Consider the following 14,585-nt stretch of genomic DNA (forward strand, 5'->3'; position numbering starts at 1 on the left):
AGCGGTGCGAGTACCCGCGCCCTACAGCGGTGCGAGTACCCGCGCCCTACAGCGGTGCGAGTACCCGCGCCCTACAGCGGTTCGAGTACCCGCGCCCTACAGCGGTTCGAGTACCCGCGCCCTACAGCGGTTCGAGTACCCGCGCCCTACAGCGGTGCGAGTACCCGCGCCCTACAGCGGTGCGAGTACCCGCGCCCTACAGCGGTTCGAGTACCCGCGCCCTACAGCGGTGCGAGTACCCGCGCCCTACAGCGGTTCGAGTACCCGCGCCCTACAGCGGTGCGAGTACCCGCGCCCTACAGCGGTTCGAGTACCCGCGCCCTACAGCGGTGCGAGTACCCGCGCCCTACAGCGGTGCGAGTACCCGCGCCCTACAGCGGTGCGAGTACCCGCGCCCTACAGCGGTGCGAGTACCCGCGCCCTACAGCGGTTCGAGTACCCGCGCCCTACAGCGGTGCGAGTACCCGCGCCCTACAGCGGTGCGAGTACCCGCGCCCTACAGCGGTGCGAGTACCCGCGCCCTACAGCGGTTCGAGTACCCGCGCCCTACAGCGGTGCGAGTACCCGCGCCCTACAGCGGTTTGAGTACCCGCGCCCTACAGCGGTTCGAGTACCCGCGCCCTACAGCGGTTCGAGTAACCACGCCCTACAGCGGTTTGAGTACCCACGCCCTACAGCAGTGTGAGTACCCGCGCCCTACAGCGGTGCGAGTACCCGCGCCCTACAGCGGTGCGAGTACCCGCGCCCTACAGCGGTTCGAGTACCCGCGCCCTACAGCGGTGCGAGTACCCGCGCCCTACAGCGGTTCGAGTACCCGCGCCCTACAGCGGTGCGAGTACCCGCGCCCTACAGCGGTTCGAGTACCCGCGCCCTACAGCGGTGTGAGTACCCGCGCCCTACAGCGGTTCGAGTACCCGCGCCCTACAGCGGTGCGAGTACCCGCGCCCTACAGCGGTTCGAGTACCCGCGCCCTACAGCGGTGTGAGTACCCGCGCCCTACAGCGGTGCGAGTACCCGCGCCCTACAGCGGTGCGAGTACCCGCGCCCTACAGCGGTGCGAGTACCCGCGCCCTACAGCGGTTCGAGTACCCGCGCCCTACAGCGGTGCGAGTACCCGCGCCCTACAGCGGTTTGAGTACCCGCGCCCTACAGCGGTTCGAGTACCCGCGCCCTACAGCGGTTCGAGTAACCACGCCCTACAGCGGTTTGAGTACCCACGCCCTACAGCAGTGTGAGTACCCGCGCCCTACAGCGGTGCGAGTACCCGCGCCCTACAGCGGTGCGAGTACCCGCGCCCTACAGCGGTTCGAGTACCCGCGCCCTACAGCGGTGCGAGTACCCGCGCCCTACAGCGGTTCGAGTACCCGCGCCCTACAGCGGTGCGAGTACCCGCGCCCTACAGCGGTTCGAGTACCCGCGCCCTACAGCGGTGTGAGTACCCGCGCCCTACAGCGGTTCGAGTACCCGCGCCCTACAGCGGTGCGAGTACCCGCGCCCTACAGCGGTTCGAGTACCCGCGCCCTACAGCGGTGTGAGTACCCGCGCCCTACAGCGGTTCGAGTACCCGCGCCCTACAGCGGTTCGAGTACCCGCGCCCTACAGCGGTGCGAGTACCCACGCCCTACAGCGGTGCGAGTACCCGCGCCCTACAGCGGTGCGAGTACCCACGCCCTACAGCGGTGCGAGTACCCGCGCCCTACAGCGGTGCTAGTACCCGCGCCCTACAGCAGTGTGAGTACCCGCGCCCTACAGCGGTTCGAGTACCCGCGCCCTACAGCGGTGCGAGTACCCGCGCCCTACAGCGGTGCGAGTACCCACGCCCTACAGCGGTGCGAGTACCCGCGCCCTACAGCGGTGCGAGTACCCACGCCCTACAGCGGTGCGAGTACCCGCGCCCTACAGCGGTGCGAGTACCCACGCCCTACAGCGTTCGCGCTGGGTGACTTCGACCCAACCCTGTAGTTCTCACGGAGTCTAGCCGAATATATGAACTGAGTATACGTTGGGATCGAATGCTTCTTCGGGGCCCCTCCCTCTGTCCTGAGGAAGACCCGCAGCAGAGGAGGCCTAGGGTCGATCCCCTCCCCTCTCGACCCCCGATGCAGCCTCACTCCGCCTCCAAGGAAAGGACATTCTTTTGGAGTTGAGACCAGGGTTCGGCCCCGTACCCCAGGGGCACTGGCCACGCCGGATCCCATCTGTCTTGAGGTTTTGAATTATTTTTCCGAACCTATTATTGATGATCTTTGCTTTCATTTTTTCTATCTTTGAGCACTTACTACACTTCTTTCTCCTGCCCAGAAAAATATTAGTGTATGTAGTATGTTCTGCCTTTACATATATCGTTTATTCTATGAATTGAAATTATGATTGAATACATTGATGTCTAAATCCTATTGAGCCGTGAGCTCCCGCTGAACGCGCCTCTGGGTTCATGGTTTCCGGTTGTATGAACTAACTTCAGAGACACTTCGAGGTCACTCGAGTATGGCTGTTATCTCTAGCACCCCTGCTTCCCTGACCCACCACGGCCCCAGCACCCCCAGTCAGAGCGCCCGAGGAGGGGGGCGGCACAGGACATCAGGAGCATTGCACTGTGCCCACCTCCGCACCACCTGGGCACTCCTTAGTCAGAACTCATGCCTGCTCTACTGATGCCCTCCACAGTGCCCCCTTCACGCACTCCTTAGTCAGAACTCATGCCTGCTCTACTGATGCCCTCCACAGTGCCCCCTTCACGCACTCCTTAGAACTCATGCCTGCTCTACTGATGCCCTCCACAGTGCCCCCTTCACGCACTCCTTAGAACTCATGCCTGCTCTGATGCCCTCCACAGTGCCCCCTTCACGCACTCCTTAGAACTCATGCCTGCTCTACTGATGCCCTCCACAGTGCCCCCTTCACGCACTCCTTAGTCAGAACTCATGCCTGCTCTACTGATGCCCTCCACAGTGCCCCCTTCACGCACTCCTTAGTCAGAACTCATGCCTGCTCTACTGATGCCCTCCACAGTGCCCCCTTCACGCACTCCTTAGAACTCATGCCTGCTCTACTGATGCCCTCCACAGTGCCCCCTTCACGCACTCCTTAGAACTCATGCCTGCTCTACTGATGCCCTCCACAGTGCCCCCTTCACGCACTCCTTAGTCAGAACTCATGCCTGCTCTACTGATGCCCTCCACAGTGCCCCCTTCACGCACTCCTTAGTCAGAACTCATGCCTGCTCGGATGATGCCCTCCACAGTGACCCCTTCACGCACTCCTTAGAACTCATGCCTGCTCTGATGCCCTCCACAGTGCCCCCTTCACGCACTCCTTAGAACTCATGCCTGCTCTACTGATGCCCTCCACAGTGCCCCCTTCACGCACTCCTTAGTCAGAACTCATGCCTGCTCGGATGATGCCCTCCACAGTGCCCCCTTCACGCACTCCTTAGAACTCATGCCTGCTCGGATGATGCCCTCCACAGTGCCCCCTTCACACACTCCTTAGAACTCATGCCTGCTCTACTGATGCCCTCCACAGTGCCCCCTTCACGCACTCCTTAGAACTCATGCCTGCTCTACTGATGCCCTCCACAGTGCCCCCTTCACGCACTCCTTAGAACTCATGCCTGCTCTGATGCCCTCCACAGTGCCCCCTTCACGCACTCCTTAGTCAGAACTCATGCCTGCTCTGATGATGCCCTCCACAGTGCCCCCTTCACGCACTCCTTAGTCAGAACTCATGCCTGCTCTGATGATGCCCTCCACAGTGCCCCCTTCACGCACTCCTTAGTCAGAACTCATGCCTGCTCTGATGCCCTCCACAGTGCCCCCTTCACGCACTCCTTAGAACTCATGCCTGCTCTGATGATGCCCTCCACAGTGCCCCTTCACGCACTCCTTAGAACTCATGCCTGCTCTGATGATGCCCTCCACAGTGCCCCCTTCACGCACTCCTTAGTCAGAACTCATGCCTGCTCTACTGATGCCCTCCACAGTGCCCCCTTCACGCACTCCTTAGTCAGAACTCATGCCTGCTCTGATGATGCCCTCCACAGTGCCCCCTTCACGCACTCCTTAGAACTCATGCCTGCTCGGATGATGCCCTCCACAGTGCCCCCTTCACGCACTCCTTAGTCAGAACTCATGCCTGCTCGGATGATGCCCTCCACAGTGCCCCCTTCACGCACTCCTTAGTCAGAACTCATGCCTGCTCGGATGATGCCCTCCACAGTGACCCCTTCACGCACTCCTTAGAACTCATGCCTGCTCGGATGATGCCCTCCACAGTGCCCCCTTCACGCACTCCTTAGTCAGAACTCATGCCTGCTCGGATGATGCCCTCCACAGTGCCCCCTTCACGCACTCCTTAGAACTCATGCCTGCTCTGATGATGCCCTCCACAGTGCCCCTTCACGCACTCCTTAGAACTCATGCCTGCTCTGATGATGCCCTCCACAGTGCCCCCTTCACGCACTCCTTAGTCAGAACTCATGCCTGCTCTACTGATGCCCTCCACAGTGCCCCCTTCACGCACTCCTTAGTCAGAACTCATGCCTGCTCTGATGATGCCCTCCACAGTGCCCCCTTCACGCACTCCTTAGAACTCATGCCTGCTCGGATAATGCCCTCCACAGTGCCCCCTTCACGCACTCCTTAGTCAGAACTCATGCCTGCTCGGATGATGCCCTCCACAGTGCCCCCTTCACGCACTCCTTAGTCAGAACTCATGCCTGCTCGGATGATGCCCTCCACAGTGCCCCCTTCACGCACTCCTTAGTCAGAACTCATGCCTGCTCTGATGATGCCCTCCACAGTGCCCCCTTCACGCACTCCTTAGAACTCATGCCTGCTCGGATAATGCCCTCCACAGTGCCCCCTTCACGCACTCCTTAGTCAGAACTCATGCCTGCTCGGATGATGCCCTCCACAGTGCCCCCTTCACGCACTCCTTAGTCAGAACTCATGCCTGCTCGGATGATGCCCTCCACAGTGCCCCCTTCACGCACTCCTTAGTCAGAACTCATGCCTGCTCTACTGATGCCCTCCACAGTGCCCCCTTCACGCACTCCTTAGTCAGAACTCATGCCTGCTCTGATGATGCCCTCCACAGTGCCCCCTTCACGCACTCCTTAGAACTCATGCCTGCTCTACTGATGCCCTCCACAGTGCCCCCTTCACGCACTCCTTAGTCAGAACTCATGCCTGCTCTGATGCCCTCCACAGTGCCCCCTTCACGCACTCCTTAGAACTCATGCCTGCTCTACTGATGCCCTCCACAGTGCCCCCTTCACGCACTCCTTAGTCAGAACTCATGCCTGCTCTGATGATGCCCTCCACAGTGCCCCCTTCACGCACTCCTTAGAACTCATGCCTGCTCTACTGATGCCCTCCACAGTGCCCCCTTCACGCACTCCTTAGTCAGAACTCATGCCTGCTCTGATGCCCTCCACAGTGCCCCCTTCACGCACTCCTTAGAACTCATGCCTGCTCTACTGATGCCCTCCACAGTGCCCCCTTCACGCACTCCTTAGTCAGAACTCATGCCTGCTCTGATGATGCCCTCCACAGTGCCCCCTTCACGCACTCCTTAGAACTCATGCCTGCTCTACTGATGCCCTCCACAGTGCCCCCTTCACGCACTCCTTAGTCAGAACTCATGCCTGCTCTGATGCCCTCCACAGTGCCCCCTTCACGCACTCCTTAGAACTCATGCCTGCTCTACTGATGCCCTCCACAGTGCCCCCTTCACGCACTCCTTAGTCAGAACTCATGCCTGCTCTGATGCCCTCCACAGTGCCCCCTTCACGCACTCCTTAGAACTCATGCCTGCTCTACTGATGCCCTCCACAGTGCCCCCTTCACGCACTCCTTAGTCAGAACTCATGCCTGCTCTGATGATGCCCTCCACAGTGCCCCCTTCACGCACTCCTTAGTCAGAACTCATGCCTGCTCTGATGCCCTCCACAGTGCCCCCTTCACGCACTCCTTAGAACTCATGCCTGCTCTACTGATGCCCTCCACAGTGCCCCCTTCACGCACTCCTTAGAACTCATGCCTGCTCTGATGATGCCCTCCACAGTGCCCCCTTCACACACTCCTTAGAACTCATGCCTGCTCTACTGATGCCCTCCACAGTGCCCCCTTCACGCACTCCTTAGTCAGAACTCATGCCTGCTCTGATGATGCCCTCCACAGTGCCCCCTTCACGCACTCCTTAGTCAGAACTCATGCCTGCTCTGATGCCCTCCAGTGCCCCCTTCACGCACTCCTTAGAACTCATGCCTGCTCTGATGCCCTCCACAGTGCCCCCTTCACGCACTCCTTAGTCAGAACTCATGCCTGCTCTGATGATGCCCTCCACAGTGCCCCCTTCACGCACTCCTTAGAACTCATGCCTGCTCTGATGATGCCCTCCACAGTGCCCCCTTCACGCACTCCTTAGTCAGAACTCATGCCTGCTCTGATGATGCCCTCCACAGTGCCCCCTTCACGCACTCCTTAGCGCTCCTGCTAATGTGCATCTGTCCAGCTCTGGTCCTGCCCACCCCATGCCACCTCCTGGGCGCTCCCTCCACAGCTGTGCTCCAGCTGCCGCCTCCACCGGTGCCACTTGTTGTCTGAGATCACAGTGCTGGCACCACCCTCACCACATCTCCTGACGGACGAATAATAAACACGGAAATGAGGCGAACGCCAGGCCTGGGAGATGCCCAGGAAGGGGGTTCTTGTTCCAACATTGAGCGGCTCAGGGCATCACAGAGGGGGGGCAGAGGGGGAGGAGCAGGGTGGGGGTGGAGTAGGGTGGGGTGGGGTGGAGTAGGGTGGGGTGAAGTAGGGTGGGGTGAAGTAGGGTGGGGGTGGACTAGGGTGGGGGTGGACTAGGGTGGGGTGGAGTAGGGTGGGGGGAGGAGTAAGATGGGGTGGAGTAGGGTGGGGGTGCAGTAGGGTGGGGGTGGAGTAGGGTGGGGTGGAGTAGGGTGGGGGAGGAGTAAGGTGGGCGAGGAGTAAGGTGGGCGAGGAGTAAGGTGGGCGAGGAGTAAGGTGGGCGAGGAGTAAGGTGGGGTGGAGTAAGGTGGGGTGGAGTAGGGTGGGGGTGGAGTAGGGTGGGGAGGAGTAAGGTGGGCGAGGAGTAGGGTGGGGGAGGAGTAAGGTGGGCGAGGAGTAAGGTGGGCGAGGAGTAAGGTGGGCGAGGAGTAGGGTGGGGGTGGAGTAGGGTGGGGGTGGAGTAGGGTGGGGAGGAGTAAGGTGGGCGAGGAGTAAGGTGGGGGTGGAGTAAGGTGGGGGTGGAGTAGGGTGGGGGAGGAGTAAGGTGGGCGAGGAGTAAGGTGAGGTGGAGTAGGGTGGGGGTGGAGTAAGGTGGGGGTGGAGTAGGGTGGGGGTGGAGTAAGGTGGGGGTGGAGTAGGGTGGGGGTGGAGTAGGGTGGGGAGGAGTAAGGTGGGCGAGGAGTAAGGTGGGCGAGGAGTAAGGTGGGGGTGGAGTAGGGTGGGCGAGGAGTAAGGTGGGGTGGAGTAAGGTGGGGTGGAGTAGGGTGGGGGTGGAGTAGGGTGGGGAGGAGTAAGGTGGGCGAGGAGTAAGGTGGGCGAGGAGTAAGGTGGGGGTGGAGTAAGGTGGGGGTGGAGTAGGGTGGGGGTGGAGTAGGGTGGGGTGGAGTAGGGTGGGGAGGAGTAAGGTGGGCGAGGAGTAAGGTGGGGGTGGAGTAGGGTGGGGGTGGAGTAAGGTGGGCGAGGAGTAAGGTGGGCGAGGAGTAGGGTGGGGGTGGTCTAGGGTGGGGGTGGAGTAGGGTGGGGGTGGAGTAGGGTGGGGGTGGAGTAGGGTGGGGGTGGTCTAGGGTGGGGGTGGAGTAGGGTGGGGGTGGAGTAGGGTGGGGGTGGAGTAGGGTGGGGGTGGAGTAGGGTGGGGTGGAGTAGGGTGGGGGTGGAGTAAGGTGGGCGAGGAGTAAGGTGGGGTGGAGTAAGGTGGGGTGGAGTAGGGTGGGGGTGGAGTAGGGTGGGGAGGAGTAAGGTGGGCGAGGAGTAAGGTGGGGGTGGAGTAGGGTGGGGGTGGAGTAGGGTGGGGGTGGTCTAGGGTGGGGGTGGAGTAGGGTGGGGGTGGAGTAGGGTGGGGGTGGAGTAAGGTGGGCGAGGAGTAAGGTGGGGTGGAGTAAGGTGGGGTGGAGTAGGGTGGGGGTGGAGTAGGGTGGGGAGGAGTAAGGTGGGCGAGGAGTAAGGTGGGGGTGGAGTAGGGTGGGGGTGGAGTAGGGTGGGGGTGGTCTAGGGTGGGGGTGGAGTAGGGTGGGGGTGGAGTAGGGTGGGGGTGGAGTAGGGTGGGGTGGAGTAGGGTGGGGTGGAGTAGGGTGGGGGTGGAGTAAGGTGGGCGAGGAGTAAGGTGGGGTGGAGTAAGGTGGGGTGGAGTAGGGTGGGGGTGGAGTAGGGTGGGGAGGAGTAAGGTGGGCGAGGAGTAAGGTGGGGGTGGAGTAGGGTGGGGGTGGAGTAGGGTGGGGGTGGTCTAGGGTGGGGTGGTCTAGGGTGGGGGTGGAGAAGGGTGGGGGTGGAGTAGGGTGGGGTGGAGTAGGGTGGGGGTGGAGTAAGGTGGGCGAGGAGTGAGGTGGGGTGGAGTAAGGTGGGGTGGAGTAGGGTGGGGAGGAGTAAGGTGGGCGAGGAGTAAGGTGGGGGTGGAGTAGGGTGGGGGTGGAGTAGGGTGGGGGTGGAGTAAGGTGGGCGAGGAGTAAGGTGGGGTGGAGTAAGGTGGGGTGGAGTAGGGTGGGGGTGGAGTAAGGTGGGGGTGGAGTAAGGTGGGGGTGGAGTAGGGTGGGGGTGGAGTAGGGTGGGGGTGGTCTAGGGTGGGGGTGGTCTAGGGTGGGGGTGGTCTAGGGTGGGGGTGGAGTAGGGTGGGGGTGGAGTAGGGTGGGGGTGGAGTAGGGTGGGGTGGAGTAGGGTGGGGGTGGAGTAGGGTGGGGTGGAGTAGGGTGGGGGTGGAGTAAGGTGGGCGAGGAGTAAGGTGGGGTGGAGTAAGGTGGGGTGGAGTAGGGTGGGGGTGGAGTAGGGTGGGGAGGAGTAAGGTGGGCGAGGAGTAAGGTGGGGGTGGAGTAGGGTGGGGGTGGAGTAGGGTGGGGGTGGTCTAGGGTGGGGGTGGAGTAGGGTGGGGGTGGAGTAGGGTGGGGTGGAGTAGGGTGGGGGTGGAGTAAGGTGGGCGAGGAGTAAGGTGGGGTGGAGTAAGGTGGGGTGGAGTAGGGTGGGGAGGAGTAAGGTGGGCGAGGAGTAAGGTGGGGGTGGAGTAGGGTGGGCGAGGAGTAAGGTGGGGGTGGAGTAGGGTGGGGGTGGAGTAGGGTGGGGGTGGTCTAGGGTGGGGGTGGAGTAGGGTGGGGGTGGAGTAGGGTGGGGGTGGAGTAGGGTGGGGGTGGTCTAGGGTGGGGGTGGAGTAGGGTGGGGGTGGAGTAGGGTGGGGTGGAGTAGGGTGGGGGTGGAGTAAGGTGGGCGAGGAGTAAGGTGGGGTGGAGTAAGGTGGGGTGGAGTAGGGTGGGGAGGAGTAAGGTGGGCGAGGAGTAAGGTGGGGGTGGAGTAGGGTGGGCGAGGAGTAAGGTGGGGGTGGAGTAGGGTGGGGGTGGAGTAGGGTGGGGGTGGTCTAGGGTGGGGGTGGAGTAGGGTGGGGGTGGAGTAGGGTGGGGTGGAGTAGGGTGGGGTGGAGTAGGGTGGGGTGGAGTAGGGTGGGGGTGGAGTAAGGTGGGCGAGGAGTAAGGTGGGGTGGAGTAAGGTGGGGTGGAGTAGGGTGGGGAGGAGTAAGGTGGGCGAGGAGTAAGGTGGGGTGGAGTAAGGTGGGGTGGAGTAGGGTGGGGAGGAGTAAGGTGGGCGAGGAGTAAGGTGGGGTGGAGTAAGGTGGGGTGGAGTAGGGTGGGGAGGAGTAAGGTGGGCGAGGAGTAAGGTGGGGGTGGAGTAGGGTGGGCGAGGAGTAAGGTGGGGGTGGAGTAGGGTGGGGGTGGTCTAGGGTGGGGGTGGAGTAGGGTGGGGGTGGAGTAGGGTGGGGGTGGAGTGCTGACGCTGTGATAAGTCTCCCGCCAGAATGCCCACATTAACCACAATTCATTCCCCACATGACGTGGCAACCAGCCGTTTTCAAATGATAGCAACAAGCATTCGACAATGACTGCTATCGGGCAACAATCTAGCGGTTGAATTTCTATCATCCCCCAAAATATCGGCATTGAGCATTTGTTTTGTTGATAAACAACTTTGTTTTTTTGGAACACAGGCACCAACTGCACAGCAGTGGAAAGCGCCAATATGGACAGAGTACAGCAGAAGGAACACCGGCACCACGTGCCGACCCACCCTCCCTGTCTTAGGGCATCCTCGTGCCTCGTACATAGGTTTTTCTTGGGCCGCACACCAACCCACCCCCCTTCGCCAGGTCTCCGAATTCGGCGGGTGGGACTTTTCCAGGAGGCGGCAATGTCCCTCTTGGCCACAACCCTGGCTGTATTGTAAAATAACTGTTCGTTCCTGGACCCGTCTAATCCGTCTGTGATCCCGAGAAGGGAGTGACGTGGATCGTGGGGAACCTCCCACCCCAGGACCTCGGACAATTCACCTTCGATCTCACCCCAGAACGGCGCCAATCGAGGGCGTGCCCACCCCATGCGATAGAAATCAGCCGGGTCTTGACCGTATCTCGTGCCTGCAGCAGAAGGGGGAAAGCCCGCTCGGTGCAGGCGCGGGGTCAGGTAGGCCATGCGAATGTAGTATAATTGGATCAAGCGGAGTTTAGCTGATGTGTTAACTATTTTGGGGGACATGAGGGCGTCACGCCAGTCCTCTTCGTCCAGAGGGCCCGCCCACTCCTCCCATTGGCCCTTGAGTCGGTCGAGTGAGGTCGGGGTGTTGACCAACGTCCTGTAGATGCAGGAGACAACCCCCTCGGGGGACTGTATTCGGGGACCCTGGTATCCTCATGTATATGTATGTGGAGGGCGTGTCGTAGCTGTAAATATTTATAAAATTGTGACAGATGCAGGGAGTATCTGGACTGGGGGTCCCTAAAGGAAAGCATGTGGCCATTAGCCCACACATTGTGAAGCTGAGAGATCTCAATAAGATTCCAAGATGGGAATCCCTCTAGCCCACTGACCTCCCGGAGCCACGTGCTGTGCCATAGAGGCGTGAGTTTGTGCGTCCATTTGGTATGTCACATGGCCGCCCTCCGAGCTAGAAGTACGGAGCGTGAGACATCGGGCAGGGTGGACGGGATGAGTTCCCCGTAAAGTAGAGATTGGATCTCGGGCAGGCCAAGTACATTAAGTTCCAGCCTGTATGCTGGGTCGGACCAACCCCCGTTGAACCAGTCGTGTATATTCAAAAGATGGGTTGCTAGGTAGTAGAAGTATACATGTGCCATCCCCATGCCCCCGTCGAATGATGGGATTTGACAGGTCTTTAATGCCAACCAAGTCCTCCCACCCCCACCTCCAGTGGAACTTAGCAGCCACAGTGTCTAGCTCTCGAAACCACGCCCGCGGAAAACAGAAGGGGGTATTTTGGAGATCATACAAGAATCTGGGAAGAATCATCATTTTGAATAAGGCGACCCTCCCCAGGGGGTTCAAAGGCAATGTTTCCCATTTGCGGCGGTCCGCCTTAGCTTTCTTCACAAGCGGGGCAATATTAAGGGACCACCCCAATTCCGGAAGAAGGGCGACCCAGATCCCGAGATACTTACAGGACTGACGTGGACAGCCAGTCACACCATTCTCTGGAAAGATGGAGCGGGACCAGAACCGATTTGTTAGGGTTCATCCAGAAGCCAGAGGTCTGCCCAAAGCAGCTCAGGATCTGAAGACAGCAGGGGCCCGACTGGCCGGGTCGGCTAAGAAGAAAAGGGCATTGTCCGCGTATAGAGCGATCTTGTCTGCTTCGGAGCTGGAGCATTCCCATCCCTAAACAAGGCTCTCGGACCGGATCACGGATGCTAGAGACTCCATTGCCAAGGCGAAGAGAAGAGGCAACTGGGGGCACCCGTCTCGTTCCCCTCTGAATGGGGAAGGCGTCGGAAAGAGCCCCATTAACCAGGACGCGGGCTTGGGGCCGGATGTAAAGGACCCCAACCATCCGTTGGAACTGAGGGCCAAAGCCGAACTCCACTAGTACATCATCTAAGTACGACCAGTCCACGGAATCAAACGCCTTCTCAAAAATTGATGAGCAGGAGCGCCAAATAAGGGGAGAGCATCTGACGGTGTGCCGGGGCCAGGTGTAGCCGCCGGAGGCAATGTCTGGTGCCTCGCAGGGGCAAGGACACGCATTGGTCCGGATGGACCAATGTGGTAAGATAGGGCTGCAGCCGTTGAGCTAGAATTGCGGCAAATACTTTAACTTTGGTATTAATAAGGGAAATGGGGCGATGGTCGACACAGTGAGGAGATGGTGGTTGAGAACCACAATGGTCGCCATATCTGTCTCAGGCGGGAAGGAGCCTTTCTCGAGGACCTCAACATACAGATCTGCCAGGCGAGGTACAAGGACCTCCCGGTATGCTGCATAGTATTCTTGGAGGAGGCCGTCCGAGCTAGGCGTCTTACCCGAGGCGGTGTGAGCGATACTTTTGTTGATTTTGTCGTTTGAGATGGGGCGCTCCAGGTCAGCTAGGGCAATAGAGTCCAGCTGAGAAAGGCGGGAACCCGCTGCATCCAGTAGCTCCCGGAGTGATCGAGTGGGGGTCTGTTTGGTGTAGAGCTGATGGTAGAAGGCGGCAAATGCGCCGGCCATAGCCACCGGTGATCGTTGTGCCGACCCCTCGTGGTCCAATATCTCCAGAATAATACGATTCGCTCTGGGGTACGTGGTGAGCCTGTGAAGGATTACGCGTTCTTGTCCCCCCAACCATAGACTCTGGCCACGGGCGACCTCCACAGGAGTTTGGCAGCCTCCAGGGAGAGGTGTTTGATTTTGGTTTGGATATTCGTAGGACGCCGTTTGCGATCAGCGTTGTCCTCTGTGGAGGGGGAGCGCTTGAGGCTTGGGCCCTGCGCCTCTAGGGAGGTGATCTGCGACAGTTTGGCCTGCCGCTGTCGCTGGACGTGGCCTTTCGCATACCCACAAACAGTGGCCTTACCCGCTTCCCACAGGGTACCCGGGAAGGGGACCGACCCCGCATTAGTGACACAGTAGTATGCTAACTCCTGCCCCACTGCCTTCTTAAAGTCCTTGTCCTGAAGAAACCAGGCATTGAACCGCCACGTGGGGCGTGAGTAGAGCGGGGAGGGGGGGGAGCCCCTATACTAAGGAGCACTGGGGAATGGTCAGAGATACCTCTTGGGAGTATGCGGACATCTTGGATTGCCAAGTGTCAACTAACCTGAAAAGTTGCTGCAGGGTACTGGGCGGTCTCAGAGGGCTTAATGGGAAAAGAGCATTCTTTATTCGGCTAGTCCTGGAGTTTCGAAGGCACCCAGGGTGGCCACCAGGACGCAATCAGCAAGTCTGCAAATGAGCAGTCCAGGCCTGGGAGCGGCCAGGGATGTCCAGGTGGAGCGCCTGTGGCCCTGAGCGCTTCACCTGAAGACTTCGAGGCAGCAGCAGCTCCGGAGGACACCGGCGCGGACAGAGTTAGGGAGGTGCCCGTCGCGCTCGTCAGAAGCCCAGTCTTGCAGCAATGACCAGCTTCAGACATGCTCGGCCTCCGAAGCTCGCAGACATGCGTTACAGAGAGGAGCTTTGGGAGGGAGCTTGTCCAGGGAACTATTTAGCCAGTACAAGTATTTCTTACTTGTTAAGAAAAGGCTCATGTTACCAAGTTTGTTTGAATTTGACATTAAAGTTTGAGAAGTTACAAGTACCATTGCCATTGAAAAAGTCTTTATTGTTCGATTATTTAAAATCATTACAATATACTAACAATATACATTTTTTTAAATCTAAAATACAAATAAATTAAGTTCCCTGAATGTTACTACAAGCTAGTGGAACATAAAATTTTAAGAACAGTGTCACATTACAAGTAAATAGCTGAAGGAGATGATTTCAGCTCTTTCAGGCATACCTTGGTTGTACAGTGCCACCTAGTGCACACACTGAGAATGTTCCCAGATATTTAGTTTAAAAGGATAAATCAGTTTCCTGACTAGGATTCATTCTTGCACGCTCACACCTAGGATTTAGAAAAAGTACATTTTGGGCAATCGCTAGTGAATCTAGTTACCATAAAAAGAAGGACTAAGTGAAAATACACTTACCTGTTCCAGAACAAATAGACAGCGTCATCTGTAACTAGCCAAGGTGAGAAACTAGAAAAACGGAAAAGGTACATATTAGAGGCAAGGCAGTATGAACCAATAATCTGACTAAAAGAAATGTATCGACATTGCAGTAAGGCAGCACACCACTAGAAGAAAGAAGAGAGGCAAAGGTGTTGCAATAATCCAGTCAAAATAGATGAAAAATAAGTCTTAATTTATTGTCAGCACAAATAACATCCATCAGTTAAGTAAGTCCAGCCTGTACTGAACTTCTACAGTGAAACTCCTGGCTTGTGGTCATTAGAATTAAGAACATACTTGAAAACTAACATGTCACATGCACTGGCATGCAACCACAACAAAGCATTAAAGAGATACGTAATAGATAAGAATG

At 58.6% G+C, this 14,585-nt stretch overlaps 1 protein-coding gene across 2 annotated transcripts in view; it reads right to left on the minus strand.

Annotated features, from left to right (window-relative positions):
* MIPOL1 (mirror-image polydactyly 1) overlaps positions 1-14,585 on the minus strand; it is a 680,101-nt gene that overhangs the window by 620,704 nt on the left and 44,812 nt on the right. For both annotated transcript variants that reach the window (XR_013600818.1, XM_078659355.1), the window contains exon 2: positions 14,189-14,239. The gene's annotated coding sequence lies outside the window, so the exon portion shown is untranslated. The remainder of the gene's footprint in view (positions 1-14,188; positions 14,240-14,585) is intronic.

The sequence above is a fragment of the Lissotriton helveticus genome, chromosome 9 (assembly GCF_964261635.1).
Source record: "Lissotriton helveticus chromosome 9, aLisHel1.1, whole genome shotgun sequence".
Lineage (NCBI taxonomy): Eukaryota > Metazoa > Chordata > Amphibia > Caudata > Salamandridae > Lissotriton > Lissotriton helveticus.